Below are 16,616 nucleotides of genomic sequence, written 5' to 3'. Positions count from 1 at the left end.
GTAGGGAGATCTTCAGGGGCTTAGTGTTAGGTTTATTTAAGGGGGGTTTGGGTTAGATTAGGGGTATGTGGGTGGTGGGTTGTAATATTGGGGGGGTATTGTATGTTTTTACAGGCAAAAGAGCTGTTTTCATTGTGGCATGCCCCGCAAAAGGCCCTTTTAAGGGCTGGTAAGGTAAAAGAGCAATTTTTATTTTGGAATAGGATAGGGAATTTTTTTATTTTGGGGGCTTTGTTATTTTTTTAGGGGGCTTAGAGTAGGTGTAATTAGTTTAAAATTCTTGTAATCTTTTTTATTTTTTGTAATTTAGTGTTTGTTTTTGCAATTTAGTGTTTGGTTTTTTTTGTAATTTAGTTTAGTTTATATAATTGTAGATAATTGTAGATAGTTTATTTAATTTATTTATTGATAGTGTAGTGTTAGGTTTAATTGTAACTTAGGTTAGGATTTATTTTACAGGTAATTTTGTAATTATTTTAACTAGGTAGCTATTAAATAGTTATTAATATTTATTATAGGGTTTTTGAGGCGGGAGTGAGGCGGATTAGGGGTTAATAACTTTATTATAGTAGCGGTGAGGTCCGGTCGGCAGATTAGGGGTTAATAATTGTAGGTAGGTGGCGGCGACATTGGGGGCGTCAGATTAGGGGTTAATAAATATAATATAGGGGTCGGCGGTGTTAGGGGCAGCAGATTAGGGGTACATAGGGATAACGTAGGTTGCGGCGGTGTACGGAGCGGCAGATTAGGGGTTAATAATAAAATGCAGGGGTCAGCGATAGCGGGGGCGGCAGATTAGAGGTTAATAAGTGTAAGGTTAGGGGTGTTTAGACTCGGGGTACATGTTAGGGTGTTAGGTGCAGACTTAGGAAGTGTTTCCCCATAGGAAACAATGGGGCTGCGTTAGGAGCTGAATGCTGCTTTTTTTCAGGTGTTAGGTTTTTTTTCAGCTCAAACTGCCCCATTGTTTCCTATGGGGGAATTGTGCACGAGCACATTTTTGAAGCTGGCCGCGTCCGTAAGCAACGCTGGTATTTATAGTTGAAGTGGCGGTAAATTATGCTATACACTCCCTTTTTGGAGCCTAACGCAGCCCTTCAGAGAACTCTAAATACCAGTGGTATTTAAAAGGTGCGGGTGAAAAAATACACGTGTAGCTAACGCACCCCTTTGGCCGCAGAACTCTAAATCTAGCCGTTAATATTTAAAAGACAAGCTTTTGAGAGTTTTCCTCCCTTCCTCAGGTCTGAAGAAAAAATATTATATTGCTTCAGACCTGAGGAAGGGAGGAAAACTCTCAAAAGCTTGTCTTTGAAATATTATGTTAGTCTAATAAAAAAGGTATCACTGCATACTGCAATACTCTGGTATTTGAGCATCCTATAAATATATAATAAAACTGGATTTTTTATATAAAGATCATTGAGTGCCTGCTTTTTGGACTGACTTTATATATATATATATATATATATATATATATATATATATATATATATATATATATATATATATATATATATATATATATAAAAATATACAGTGTTCTCCAAAGGACCTTTTTACCGGGTGCACCACCCGGCTGATTTTACTGACCACCCAGCTAAAATTTTAGCCAATATTAAACTAAAATTAGCTAATATTAAAAATGTTTAATTTTAATTGCACAAATTTCCATTAAATACATTTGTTAACTATGCAATTAATTTGTGCTTTGAATAGCACAGAAATTATATAATATTGAAAATATTACACTGCCCCCACCTACTATAATGCCACCCGGCTCACAAAATGTTCTGTGGAGACTATATATATATATATATATATATATATAGAAACTTCTCAAGGAAAGAAGAGGCACTCACAGGTCTTAATAAGCATAAATGTTTTTATTATTTCATAGGTTAAGTCAGGTCAACGTTTCGGTCCTCGCAGGGACCTTTGTCAAGACCGTTCTCAGCTTAAGTATGTATCAGGCGTTCAGCGGTGTGCACCCATAGAGTGCACCCAGGCATTACAAACCAACAGTGAGTGCTTGGATCCTTCGACTTGCATATATATATATATATATATATATATATATATATATATATACTGTATATATATATATATATATATATATATATATATATTATATAGATATACAGTATATACTGTCTATATGTAAAATAAACAATAACATTTTCTTTTAAGTGAAGAGCATAGGTATTATTATTATTTCCATTAAAAAATCAAAAACATATTAAATTTGATAATAAATGATTGGCTACATTACTAGTGGCGTGCTACTGTTTCTTTTCGGTAAGCACATCTATTAGAAGTTGAAAGTAAAAAGGTAATGTGAGAGCAAACCCCTATGCGGACTAACTTCTAGGGTTTAGATATTGCAACAGCGTTAACTTCTTTTCTCCCCATAGACTTCACAGTAGCACACTTTCCAAAAGATGTAATACTTATCACTTGCGTGCTAAACCCGACACTGTGTAAGACTGATAGCGCTAAACCCAAAGGTAGTTATACATTTTTTACATTCCAATGTTCTTCGCATAATTTTTAAAAAAAAATATATACATACACACATGCATGTACACTGACCTTTTACTTCCTCTAAGGCCAGATTTTGTGAGCGGCCCAGCAGTAAAACAATTAATAACTTGCTGTCTGTATTGTGTAGGGTTTGCAGAGTGTGGTTTACTAATTAATTAACTGTTTCACTGCTTGGTCACTCAAAAAATCTGATTGGCTAAAATGCAAGTCTGTAGAAGCTTAGCTTTAAGGTAATCATAGACAGTTAAAGGTATATTAATATAACAGTGTTGGCTATGCAGAACTGGGGAATGGGTAATAAAGGGATTATCTGTTAAACAATAAAAATTCTAGAGTAGACTGTCCCTTTAACCCATTTCAGTAAACAAATAAGACTTGTCTTCTCTTACTGGTACTAGTCTGGTCTGCTGTTCTCTCTGCATGGCATAAAGTTTTGTCACAAAAACAGGACTGTGTGCAGAGAAATGAAGGGAAACTGGTTTTCCGGGGAGGAAATAATAAAAGAAATGCAGAAGTGAGAAGGGTTTGTGATGGTGGGGGATCAAAGGTATAACACAAAGGGCTGGACTTTCCAGCACTGCAAGATCTTTCTAATTTCTATATATGAAGGAGAGACAAGCCCAGTGCAATACAGCACTGCTTGATATGAGTTTTGTTACATTTACACTTTGTGCTTTGTATTATATATTACTTTACATTTGAGATTGGGTCCTTTCAGTATTATAGCATTTAAGCTTTTGCATATACTCATTTATATTTTAATACATTTAGATTTAGCTCTAGCAGTGATTTTACAAATTCTGATTATGTTTTGAAAGTTTCTGTGTTACTTTAACAAACTACATTGCACATTGAATTTGCTGTATTGCAAACTAAAACTGACAGCTTCAGAAATGGGAGGGGCGGGGCAGTTCCCTGGGCTGAACAGGGGAGTTGTAAAGCTCTCTCACAAGTCTTGCAAAAATTTTGTAAGCTGTATAAACAAGCTTGTCTCAATGATTTGTTTCACCAGCTGTATGCAGGTGACGTTTGCTCCAAATTCAAAAACTAACAGACAAAAACAGAAAAGTAATATATACTAAAATATAGACAAAGGCAAGTTAAATTGTAGTGAAAACATTTCAGTTTAATTTGTAATTGAGCCTTATCAGACCCAGGGGATTTCCAGTTACCTTCTCTCTCCCATGTAATATGTTGTATCCAGAGGTCTTCATTACTTTCTATGGAAGGCATCTCTCATCTCTCTGGGATTTCCAGGTTCCTCCCCCTTTCTTAGAAAATTCAGTGAGTTCTTCTGCCTCTGTGAAGTCAGCACTATAATCAGAATTTGTAAAATTACAATCCTAAATAGACTTCTGTATACAAAATAAAATTTGAAAGTTTAAATGTAAAAAATGTAATCTGAAGTTTAAAGTGATATATTATAGAAAGCAACCCCAATATATATATATATAGAGAGAGAGAGACAGAGAGATAGATAGATAGATAGATAGATAGATATAGATAAGAAAGATAGATAGATAGATAGATAGATAGATAGATAGATAGATAGATAGATAGATATGTACACACTCACATATACATGGCATATGTTTATTTAAAGAGAAAAGCAGGGCATTTTTCTTTGGTAACTAATGCAGGGACATGGCACATTTTATAATTGTATTATTAAAATTGCCATGTTGCTTTGTGCCTGTATTGTTTGCTGTATCAGTTGTCATTAAAAGTATGGCATGTGTCAATAAGAATATGATATATTTTTTTTTACAAATAATACAGGAAAAAGGCTTTCTATCATCTTAGATAATTATAGCCAGGATTATGGCTTCACTAGTAATTCTTACCAAAGGTGTCACCTGCTAGGGTTGTAATATAAAATTAGGGCTGATGTGCAATGTTCCAAATAATTTGTCTGTGTGGCATTAGGAAAACAGTTCAAATGTGAGATCCATAGGAAGCTCCTAAATGGGAAAAAAGGTTTGTTTGTAATTTATGTATTAAAGGGACATGAAACCCATATTTTTCTTTTGTGATTCAGAAAGAGAATGCAATTTCAAACAACTTTCTAATTTACTTCTATTATTTTATTTGCTTCCCTCTCTTGTTATCCTTTGCTGAAATGTTTATCTTAGCAAGCTAAGGAGCAGAAAAGAACCTAGGTTATAGCTGCTAATTGGTGGCTGAATATATATACTGATTGTCATTGGCTCACCCATGAGTAAAGTTAGAAACCAGTATTGCATTGCTGCTCCTTCAACAAATGATAACAAGAGAATGAAGTGAATTTGATAATAGAAGTAAATTGGAAAGTTGTTTAAAATTGTATGTACTACATAATTCATGAAAGAAAATTTTGGGGTTTCATGTCCCTTTAAGTATGAAAAATACATTTGGTAAATATGTGAGACACAGAAACACTTAAAATGTGAGCAATTAATGTGGACACGTATCTTTTATTGAGTTCAGTGTTTTTATATTATATTACATTGAGCAAGTTATTGGGGTATGATAAAAATATATAAATAATGATTTCATAAAATTTTTAAAATTTTCCAAAACAAGAAGACTGAACTGGAAACCACTGCTTTTATTATGTGACCGATGTATAAGTAATACAAAGGACATGTGTTTACCACACTAGTCACTAAATACAGACTGCAAGCAAAACCACATATTCAAAAAGCTAATTTTAAACATTCCTAAACTTTCTTAAATCAGACGGATATAACAGCAAAAAAAAAAATCCTCCACACATGATAACATCTCATATAAGCTCAACATAACCCATACCTCCCAACATTTCAAAATTCAAAAGAGGGACACCCCCCCCCCCCCGCGGCGAAAAATTGAAATGTGGTGGGCAGGAGCAGGGGCGGGCTTGAAAAAATCATAAGACCAAAGTAATATCTTTTTTTTTTAATGAATACTCTTAGGCAGCAAATCAAACACGAGCTCAAAGCACTGGTATAACTATGTGAGCTCTGTATTTAATTAACCTATGCAGAGACAGTGCTAAATATTTTTATCTTAATTGGACATTTAATAATAAATTCTTTAAAACTGCTCTCTGCATTCATCATTAATATTCTAGATTCTGGCATTTAAAGTTAGCAAAAATGCACAGTAATACACTACATAGCATACACTTACATATGTAAATACACACACTACATAGCATACACTTATACATGCAGATACACACACACACTACATAGCATACACTTATACATGCAGATACACACACTACATAGCATACACTTATACATGCAGATACACACACACACACTACATAGCATACACTTATACATGCAGATACACACACACACTACATAGCATACACTTACACATGCAGATACACACACACTACATAGCATACACTTACATATGCAGATACACACACTACATACCATACACTTACACATGCAGATACACACTACATAGCATACACTTATACATGCAGATACACACACACACATTACATAGCATACACTTATACATGCAGCATACACTTATACATGCAGATATACAGACACTACATAGCATACATTTATACATGCAGACACACACACACACTACATAGCATACACTTACACATGCAGATACACACACACTACATAGCATACACTTACACATACACACACACTGCATACCATACACTTACACATGCAGATACACACACACACACTACATAGCATACACTTATACATGCAGATACACACACACACTACATAGCATACACTTACACATGCAGATACACACACTACATAGCATACACTTACACATGCACATACACACACACACACACACACTACATAGCATACACTTATACAGGCATACAGGGCTGGCTCAACCATGGGACCAAGTGGGTTCAATTGACCCAGGCAGCACTTGACAAGGGGCAGCACTTCAGTGACTGAAACAGTCACTGTCAGATTCAGACCATTTATTTCCTGTGTCTCTGTGGGAAAAGTTGTAGGCTCCCAGCAGCATATCCTTATTATGTGCAAAGACACAGAATTGATCAGCGAAACATTCAAGGTAAGACAAGTGCATCTCTTCCCTAACTACCTTGCCACTTATAGTGCAGTTCTGCATAAACATTGGTAGCATGCAGGTAGGCAGGCTTAGCAAGGTCAGCAGCCAGGATAGTAGGTTGATATGCTAATCAGCAATGTTACTACTGGGGGCATCATTGCATTCTTTGACCCAGGCAGCAGAATATCTAGAGCCGGCCCTGCAGGCATATACACACACTACATAGCATACACTTATACATACAGATACACACAAACACACACTACATAGCATACACCTATACATGCAGATACACACACACACTACATAGTATACACTTATACATGCAGATACACACACACTACATAGTATACACTTATACATGCAGATACACACACACCAGATACATACACACTACATAGTATACACTTATACATGCAGATACATACACACTACATAGTATACACTTATACATGCAGACACACACACTACATAGCATACACTTATACATGCAGATACACACACACACACTACATAGCATACACTTATACATACATATACACACATACACTACATAGCATACACTTATAAATACAGATACACACACACTACATAGTATACACTTATACATGCAGACACACATACTACATAGCATACACTTATACATGCAGATACACACACACACACTACATAGCTTACACTTATACATGCAGATACACACACACTACATAGTATACACTTATACCTGCAGATACACACACACACTACATAGTATACACTTATACATGCAGACACATACACTACATAGCATACACTTATACATGCACATGCACATGCACAGACACACACTACATAGCATACACTTATACATGCAGATACACACACTACATAGCATACACTTATACATACAGATACACACAAACACACACTACATAGCATACACCTATACATGCAGATACACACACACACTACATAGTATACACTTATACATGCAGATACACACACACTACATAGTATACACTTATACATGCAGATACACACACACCAGATACATACACACTACATAGTATACACTTATACATGCAGATACATACACACTACATAGTATACACTTATACATGCAGACACACACACTACATAGCATACACTTATACATGCAGATACACACACACACACTACATAGCATACACTTATACATACATATACACACATACACTACATAGCATACACTTATAAATACAGATACACACACACTACATAGTATACACTTATACATGCAGACACACATACTACATAGCATACACTTATACATGCAGATACACACACACACACTACATAGCTTACACTTATACATGCAGATACACACACACTACATAGTATACACTTATACCTGCAGATACACACACACACTACATAGTATACACTTATACATGCAGACACATACACTACATAGCATACACTTATACATGCACATGCACATGCACAGACACACACTACATAGCATACACTTATACATGCAGATACACACACTACATAGCATACACTTATACATGCAGACACACACACTACATAGCAGTGACGTGCAGTGATGTCAGAGGCTGGTGAGGCACTAGATATGATACGCCGGATAAACACATGTACAGAGGGCCACAAGTACCCCCAACAGGGCAGGTTTAAATGATAGCTGAACCAGTGCACAGGTGACATAATCAGGTGATGGGTGAGAACAAGTTAGTAACCACTGAGTTACTGATCCGCTGATTACTTCACCTGTGCACTGATTCAGCTATAATGAAAACCTGGCCTGTTGGGGGTAGTTGATGACCATTGTTGAGAACACTGCACTAAAGCACCAGCTCATCGGAAATGCATTGATTACCAGGAGAATAAAGCACACATACTCTGCTCACTGACACCCACACACACTCTGCTCACATACACACTCACACAATTCTGTGGCACAGTGCCAGTTACTAAGCAATTAGAATGATACACAATCTCTTCTCTACTCACTACTGTATTGTAAAAATAGAAATAATTTACCATACAAGTTTTACACAAAGGACAAGTTATAAATACTGCCAACACAGCTGCTGCAATATGGTGTTCAAGAAACGCCTGTGCACATCCCACTTAGGTATGCTCTTCAACAAAGGACACCAAAGGATACCAAAAGAATGAAGTACATAATAATAAAAGTAAAATAGAAAGTTTTGTTTTTTTTGTGCAATTTCTATCTGAATGATGGAAATGTAATTATGACTTTCATGTTCCTTTCAAAAACTAATTTGATTTGCTGACATGGGGCCAGTAACAGTTGATGCTAATTCTCAAAATATAAATAACTAGAAAAGTCTATTAAAATAGCATGCTCTACCTCAATCATGAAAGTTTAATTTTAAATGTCTCCTTTAACTATGTGTTTAACCAGTTACTTTACAGTGGCATTATTTCTAAAAACATTTAACTGCAATAATTACATATATTTTTTAAATGACTCATTATCTCCTTTTATTAATATAAGCTTGTATAAAAGCAGCATATATTAAAAACACAATGCAACAGCTTCCAATTGATTTGTGAATTACAAGTTAACAGCAGTCTTTAAATAAATGGAGACACAGAGAAAAATAAAAATAGATACTGCATCCTCTGACTGAACAGACATAACATATATGGAGTTTGTACCAAAATAAATCAAATAACCATGAAAATGGGAGGCTTAGCAATATTCAATGTCAAAAACTTTAATTTAAATAATGTGGACACTGCACACTTAACTTCAAACTCTGGGTTTTAAATTATGGATTTAAATTTGAATTGACCCTTTGACTTCCTGTCAGTATTGGGTTATGCTCACTTACTGTCCCCCCCTGTTAATGAGCTGTATCTGAACACAATTTGTGAATCACAAGAGATGTAGAATACTACTTTACTCTCCTGCTTGGTGTCATCTGTTCTTAGGTTACCTCAGCTTCCAGTTGTGTCACATGACCCTGCTCACTGCATCCTCCTTCTGATTAATCTATATATCCTTCACTTGCTAGGAGGCATCAAGAGGGGTGCCTCCTATTGGTCCCAATTTTTGCTGCTAATATATTGACAGAACACAGGTTGCGCTACAGCACAGCTTTTCCTTTGACCCATGTACTGCAATGGAGAGAAGCGTTCCTGTACCTGCCTCTCCATAGCATTACATGGGGGGGAAAATATTTTTTTTTTACTTTTTTATTTTAATTAAAATTTAATTAAGCTTTGGCCACATATGGCAGGGTAGGCACTGCCTCCCCTGCCTCCTATGAGTGCACGTCCCTGCTACATAGCATACACTTATACATGCACACACACACTACATAGCATACACTTATACATGCAGACACACACACTACATAGCATACACTTATACATGCACACACACACTACATAGCATACACTTATACATGCAGACACACACACTACATAGCATACACTTATACATACAGATACACACACACTACACAGCTTACACTTATACATGCAGATACACACACTTTTAGATACAGATAGACACACACACTACATCATATATGGGTATCTGCCACTCATTGTATGGGGTCCTGGGGTTGGCAAGCACATTAGTAGGCATGCTAGTATTATCACCAGGGGTTAGAGGTCACCATTACCTGAGGTCAGAGGGTATACAGGCTTCCTACTCCTGCTTAACCCACACACCATTACTTTTCCAAGAATCTAACAGCAGTGAACAAGCGTGTGGACACACGCGAAACATGTCTGCAGTCAGTTACGCTGTAGCCTTTTTTCCTGTTTAATGGAGCCTTGTCTCCAACTTTGTTTTTATCCACTCCAATAAAGATCCTGTTTTTAAGTTTACTGACCGGTGTGTGTTCTCCCTTTATGGATGTCCCTGGACCGAGAGGTTGGTGAAGATTTGTGAAGTCTCCTTTCTGTTAGCCAGGTTCCTTTGTTTTGTATATACGTAACAGGTATATAACCCTGGGAGAGAAAAGCCAGCTGCTTCTTCGTATGTGCCCAATAGAATTAGCCAGCTGCTTCTGAGTATGCGCCCAATAGAATTTTAAAAAAAAATCAGCTCTATGCTCTGCATCTTTCTGCATGCATTCTGCATTTTCTGTTATGACATTGCAGATCGCAGCATCTTCTGCCTTGGGAAGAAGTAGATTTTTTCAGACAAATTTACTTACATTTTTCATAACCCCCGTATAATGTGACAGCCATCAGACAATCACAAATGCATATACATATATACCGTGAACTCTTGCACATGCTCAGTAGGAGTGCGCATATTAAAAGATTGTGCACATCTTGATAAACTGCATGTTCTATCTGAATCATGATCGTGATTTTGACTTTAGTGTGCCTTTAATTTGTGTCATACAAGCCACTGTTGACTCTCTAAAAAGGTGTGGTATTTGAATGCTGGTGCACCGGGCACTCTTAGTATATGTACGTATGCCACTAGGGGGGGAGCAGTAACTTTTACAAGATCCATTATTGCTAATGGAAGTATATTGCAAAAATGTTTCTTTTTAAAGTTTGAATGTTCTCATTTCATTGTACATCATGATCTTTTTAGCAGGTGCACCACCCGGCTGATTTTACTGACCACACGGCTAATATTTTAGACAATATTAAACTAACATTAACTAATATTAAAAATACTACTTTTATTGCTTAAATTATCATTAAATACATTTACTGTCTTCTCCTCAGGACCTTTTTAGCACCACCTGGCTGATTTTACTGACCACCTGGCTAAATATCAATATCAATATCAATATCAATATCAATATTAGGCTAAAATGTGTTAATATTCAGTTTTTCCAATGTTTATTGAACAAATGATCATTAAATACATTTATGTTAAATTATGCAATTAGTTTGTGCTTTGGATATCAGAAAATGATATAATATTAGAAAATATTACACTGCTCCCACCCAGCTACTTCATAATGCCACCCGGCTGGCAACATTTTCTGTGGAGAACACTGTAACATCTTTACATTATGACCCTTTTATCCTTAAGTAAAGAGCTGAAAGAACAATATGAAGTCTCGTGCCTTACCACATGACATGTTTTCATATCCAAACTTTCTATTCAGATAATCTTTCCTAGAAACTTGTTTGTGCCTGAACCATGTGCAACTAATAATAATACAAATTCTCCAATGAGCTGTTCTAATTCTCAGGCTTCAACATGATTTATTTTAAAGTAAAATGGTTTTATTAATGATTAAAAGCCTTAGCTGAATAAATCACCTTTAAGGATGTTTTTTTTTTTCAAAACAAAAATCAGCTTCATATCAATATAATTTGCTAACTCGTTATAAAAATTACAATCTGTTATTAAAAATGGCACGTGCACATTGTGATCACATGTCAGCTGTTTATTGGACATGCATAAGCAACATCTAAAAGCATCACACTAAAGCTTAAAGCTTAAAGGGACATTCTGGTCAAAATGTAAAAGCACATAAATTAATTACACATTTAAATTTGCAATATTCATGTGTTGGCAAAAATGATTCTAGTAAAATATTTCACAATTTTAGTGTTAACATTAATTTTTTTTTTTTTTCTCTGCATGTGCATGTGAAACATTGCTGGATATTCTCAGTGCGCTAGCATTTTAAATACTGCAGCTGCTCATGGCAACAGTGGGGCTTGTATTATGTCAGCAGTTAACAAATTAGCATACTTAAATTCATTTTTGAAACAGCAATAGCTTTTACTAGAAGCATTTTTGCTAATATATTTATATTGCAAATATTCTTCTATATACAAAACTGAAATGTGCATTCCAATCTAAGCTGGCATATCCCTTTAATATATCTGTGCCTGCTGCTTGTTTTTCCATCACCTAAAGCTAGGAATATATCTCATTTTCAATTTCTTGAAGCAAGGTATAGTGGTTTTGCCGGAGATTTAACTAAGAATCCTCATTGGATCATTGTAAAATTGTTAAAATTCACACTTTAAAGGGACATGAAACCGAAAAAAATTTCTTTAATGATTCAGTCAGAGCATATAATTTAAAAAATGTTTAATTTATATCTATCATCAAATCTACTTTATTCTCATGGTATTCTTTGTTGAAGATATATCTAGAAAGGTATCATGCACGTTTCAGAAGCAGTACATGACAGATAAGACTGCTGCCACCTACTGTTCTTGCAAATGTATAACATATTTATAAAATACACACCTTCTTACCTGCTTTTCAACAACGGATATCAAGAGAATTAAAGGGATAATAAAGTCCAAATTAAACTTTCATGATTCAGATAGGGCATGTAATTTTAAACAACTTTCTAATTTACTTTTATCATCAAATTTGCTTTGTTCTCTTGGTATTCTTAGTTGAAAGCTAAACCTAGGTAGGCTTATATGCTAATTTCTAAGCCATTGAAGGTCGCCGCCTATATGAATGCATTTGACAATTTTTCCCAGCTAGAGGGCGTTAGTTCACGTGTTTCATATAGATAACATTGTGCTCACGCACGTGAGGTTATTTAAGAGTCAGCACTAATTGCCAGAAATACAAGTCTGTCAAAAGATCTGAGATAAGGAGGCAGTCGACAGAGGCTTAGATACAAGTAATTATAGAGGTAAAAAGTATATTTCTATAACAGTGTTTATGCAGTGTTAATTATCTATCTTTTTAAACAATAAAATAAAATGTGATAGTAGAAGTACATTTTACACTATGTCTGAATAATGAAAGACATGTTTGGGTTTTATGTCTCTTTAATAAGTTCACAACCCATTTTCCACAAGTTTTTAGGCTTTGTAATAACTCCTAAAAATTATCTAGCTGGACAAGCCCATTAATCCATTTGATAATTCTAAGCATGTGATAAATCAGTGTTTAACATAGAATGATTGTTTGATCTTAAACTATAGCTACACGTACTACCCTCACATAGTCATCCACTAGGAAGAGTAAAGTCTGCATTTAATAATTCAGGTTTCAGGTTTTAAACTTTTTAATCTTTATATATATATATATATATATATATATATATATATATATATATATATATATATATATATATATATATATATATATATATATACAGGGAGTGCAGAATTATTAGGCAAGTTGTATTTTTGAGGATTAATTTTATTATTGAACAACAACCATGTTCTCAATGAACCCAAAAAACTCATTAATATCAAAGCTAGTTTTGGAAGTAGTTTTTAGTTTGTTTTTAGTTATAGCTATTTTAGGGGGATATCTGTGTGTGCAGGTGACTATTACTGTGCATAATTATTAGGCAACTTAACAAAAAACAAATATATACCCATTTCAATTATTTATTTTTACCAGTGAAACCAATATAACATCTCAACATTCACAAATATACATTTCTGACATACAAAAACAAATCAGTGACCAATATAGCCACCTTTCTTTGCAAGGACACTCAAAAGCCTGCCATCCAAGGATTCTGTCAGTGTTTTGATCTGTTCACCATCAACATTGCGTGCAGCAGCAACCACAGCCTCCCAGACACTGTTCAGAGAGGTGTACTGTTTTCCCTCCTTGTAAATCTCACATTTGATGATGGACCACAGGTTCTCAATGGGGTTCAGATCAGGTGAACAAGGAGGCCATGTCATTAGATTTTCTTCTTTTATACCCTTTCTTGCCAGCCACGCTGTGGAGTACTTGGACGCGTGTGATGGAGCATTGTCCTGCATGAAAATCATGTTTTTCTTGAAGGATGCAGACTTCTTCCTGTACCACTGCTTGAAGAAGGTGTCTTCCAGAAACTGGCAGTAGGACTGGGAGTTGAGCTTGACTCCATCCTCAACCCGAAAAGGCCCCACAAGCTCATCTTTGATGATACCAGCCCAAACCAGTACTCCACCTCCACCTTGCTGGCGTCTGAGTCGGACTGGAGCTCTCTGCCCTTTACCAATCCAGCCACGGGCCCATCCATCTGGCCCATCAAGACTCACTCTCATTTCATCAGTCCATAAAACCTTAGAAAAATCAGTCTTGAGATATTTCTTGGCCCAGTCTTGACGTTTCAGCTTGTGTGTCTTGTTCAGTGGTGGTCGTCTTTCAGCCTTTCTTACCTTGGCCATGTCTCTGAGTATTGCACACCTTGTGCTTTTGGGCACTCCAGTGATGTTGCAGCTCTGAAATATGGCCAAACTGGTGGCAAGTGGCATCTTGGCAGCTGCACGCTTGACTTTTCTCAGTTCATGGGCAGTTATTTTGCGCCTTGGTTTTTCCACACGCTTCTTGCGACCCTGTTGACTATTTTGAATGAAACGCTTGATTGTTCGATGATCACGCTTCAGAAGCTTTGCAATTTTAAGAGTGCTGCATCCCTCTGCAAGATATCTCACTATTTTTGACTTTTCTGAGCCTGTCAAGTCCTTCTTTTGACCCATTTTGCCAAAGGAAAGGAAGTTGCCTAATAATTATGCACACCTGATATAGGGTGTTGATGTCATTAGACCACACCCCTTCTCATTACAGAGATGCACATCACCTAATATGCTTAATTGGTAGTAGGCTTTCGAGCCTATACAGCTTGGAGTAAGACAACATGCATAAAGAGGATGATGTGGTCAAAATACTCATTTGCCTAATAATTCTGCACTCCCTGTATATATATATATTAAGGGTTCCAGTGAACAGAGGCACTCGCCGGTATAGTGAACAAAGTGTTTTTTACTCTTATCACATCTGATGTGATAAGAATGAAAAACACTTTGTTCACTATACCGGCGAGTGCCTCTGTTCACTGGAACCCTTAATATATATTTAACATTTGGGAGCACCCCGACGCTGCAATTAAATAGTGAGTGCTGGTACTACTGGATCTATATATATATATATATATATATATATATATATATATATATATATATAAATAAATACCACTCCCAAAATCCAGCACACACTTAACATATAGGAGATTCCGAGGTACATTGTAACAGCATATAAAGTCTAGAATCACACAAGCACTCGCTGGATATTAATGCCAATAGCAATATTTAATAAACAGTGAAGTTTTTGGGGAAACCCCTTCCTCAGGATTTCATCTTATATATATACATATACAGTGGATATAAAAAGTCAACACACCCCTGTTAAATGTCAGGTTTCTGTGATGTAAAAAAATGAGACAAAGATAAATCATTTCAGAACTTTGTCCACCTTTAATGTGACCTGTAAACTGTACAACTCAATTGAAAAACAAACTGAAATTTTTAGGTAGAGGGAAGAAAAAAATATAAAAATAAAATAATATGGTTGCATAAGTGTTGACACCCTTAAACTAATACTTTGTTAAAGCACCTTTTGATTTTATTACAGCACTCAGTCTTTTGTATGAGGTATGAGTCTATCAGCATGGCACATTTTGACTTGGCAAGATTTGCCCACTCTTCTTTGCAAAAACACTCCAAATCTGTCAGATTGCAAGGGCATCTCCTGTGCACAGCCCTCTTCAGATCACCCCACAGATTTTCAATCGGATTCAGGTCTGGGCTCTGGCTGGGCCATTCCAAAACTTTAATCTTCTTCTGGTGAAGCCATTCCTTTGTTGATTTGGATGTATGCTTTGGGTCGTTGTCATGCTGAAAGATGAAGTTCCTATTCATGTTCAGCTTTCTAGCAAAAGCCTGAAGGTTTTGTGCCAATATTGACTGGTATTTGGAACTGTTCATAATTCCCTCTAGCTTAACTAAGGCCCCAGTTCCAGCTGAAGAAAAGCAGTCCCAAAGCATGATGCTGCCGCCACCATGCTTCACTGTGGGTATGGTGTTCTTTTGGTGATGTGCAGTGTTGTTTTTGCGCCTAACATATCTTTTGGAATTATGGCCAAAAAGTTCAACCTTGGTTTCATCAGACCATAACACCTTTTGCGACATGCTTTTGGGAGACTTTAGATGTGTTTTTGCAAAATGTAGCCTGGCTTGGATGTTTTTCTTCGTAAGAAAAGGTTTTCGTCTTGACACTCTACCCCATAGCCCAGACATATGAAGAATATGTGAGATTGTTGTCACATGTACCACAC

General features: G+C 36.0%; 1 protein-coding gene across 3 annotated transcripts in view; it reads right to left on the bottom strand.

The window, feature by feature from the left end:
• The window catches only part of GJC1 (gap junction protein gamma 1), a 105,989-nt gene that overhangs the window by 75,319 nt on the left and 14,054 nt on the right, over positions 1-16,616 (bottom strand). For 2 of the 3 annotated variants that reach the window (XM_053699950.1, XM_053699952.1), the window contains exon 2: positions 3,717-3,858. The gene's annotated coding sequence lies outside the window, so the exon portion shown is untranslated. The remainder of the gene's footprint in view (positions 1-3,716; positions 3,859-16,616) is intronic. The other variant, XM_053699951.1, reaches the window with a different exon arrangement.

This window comes from Bombina bombina, chromosome 1 (assembly GCF_027579735.1).
Source record: "Bombina bombina isolate aBomBom1 chromosome 1, aBomBom1.pri, whole genome shotgun sequence".
NCBI lineage: Eukaryota > Metazoa > Chordata > Amphibia > Anura > Bombinatoridae > Bombina > Bombina bombina.
Note: the sequence above shows the minus strand (reverse complement) of the source record. Positions and strands in the feature narration are given on the sequence as shown.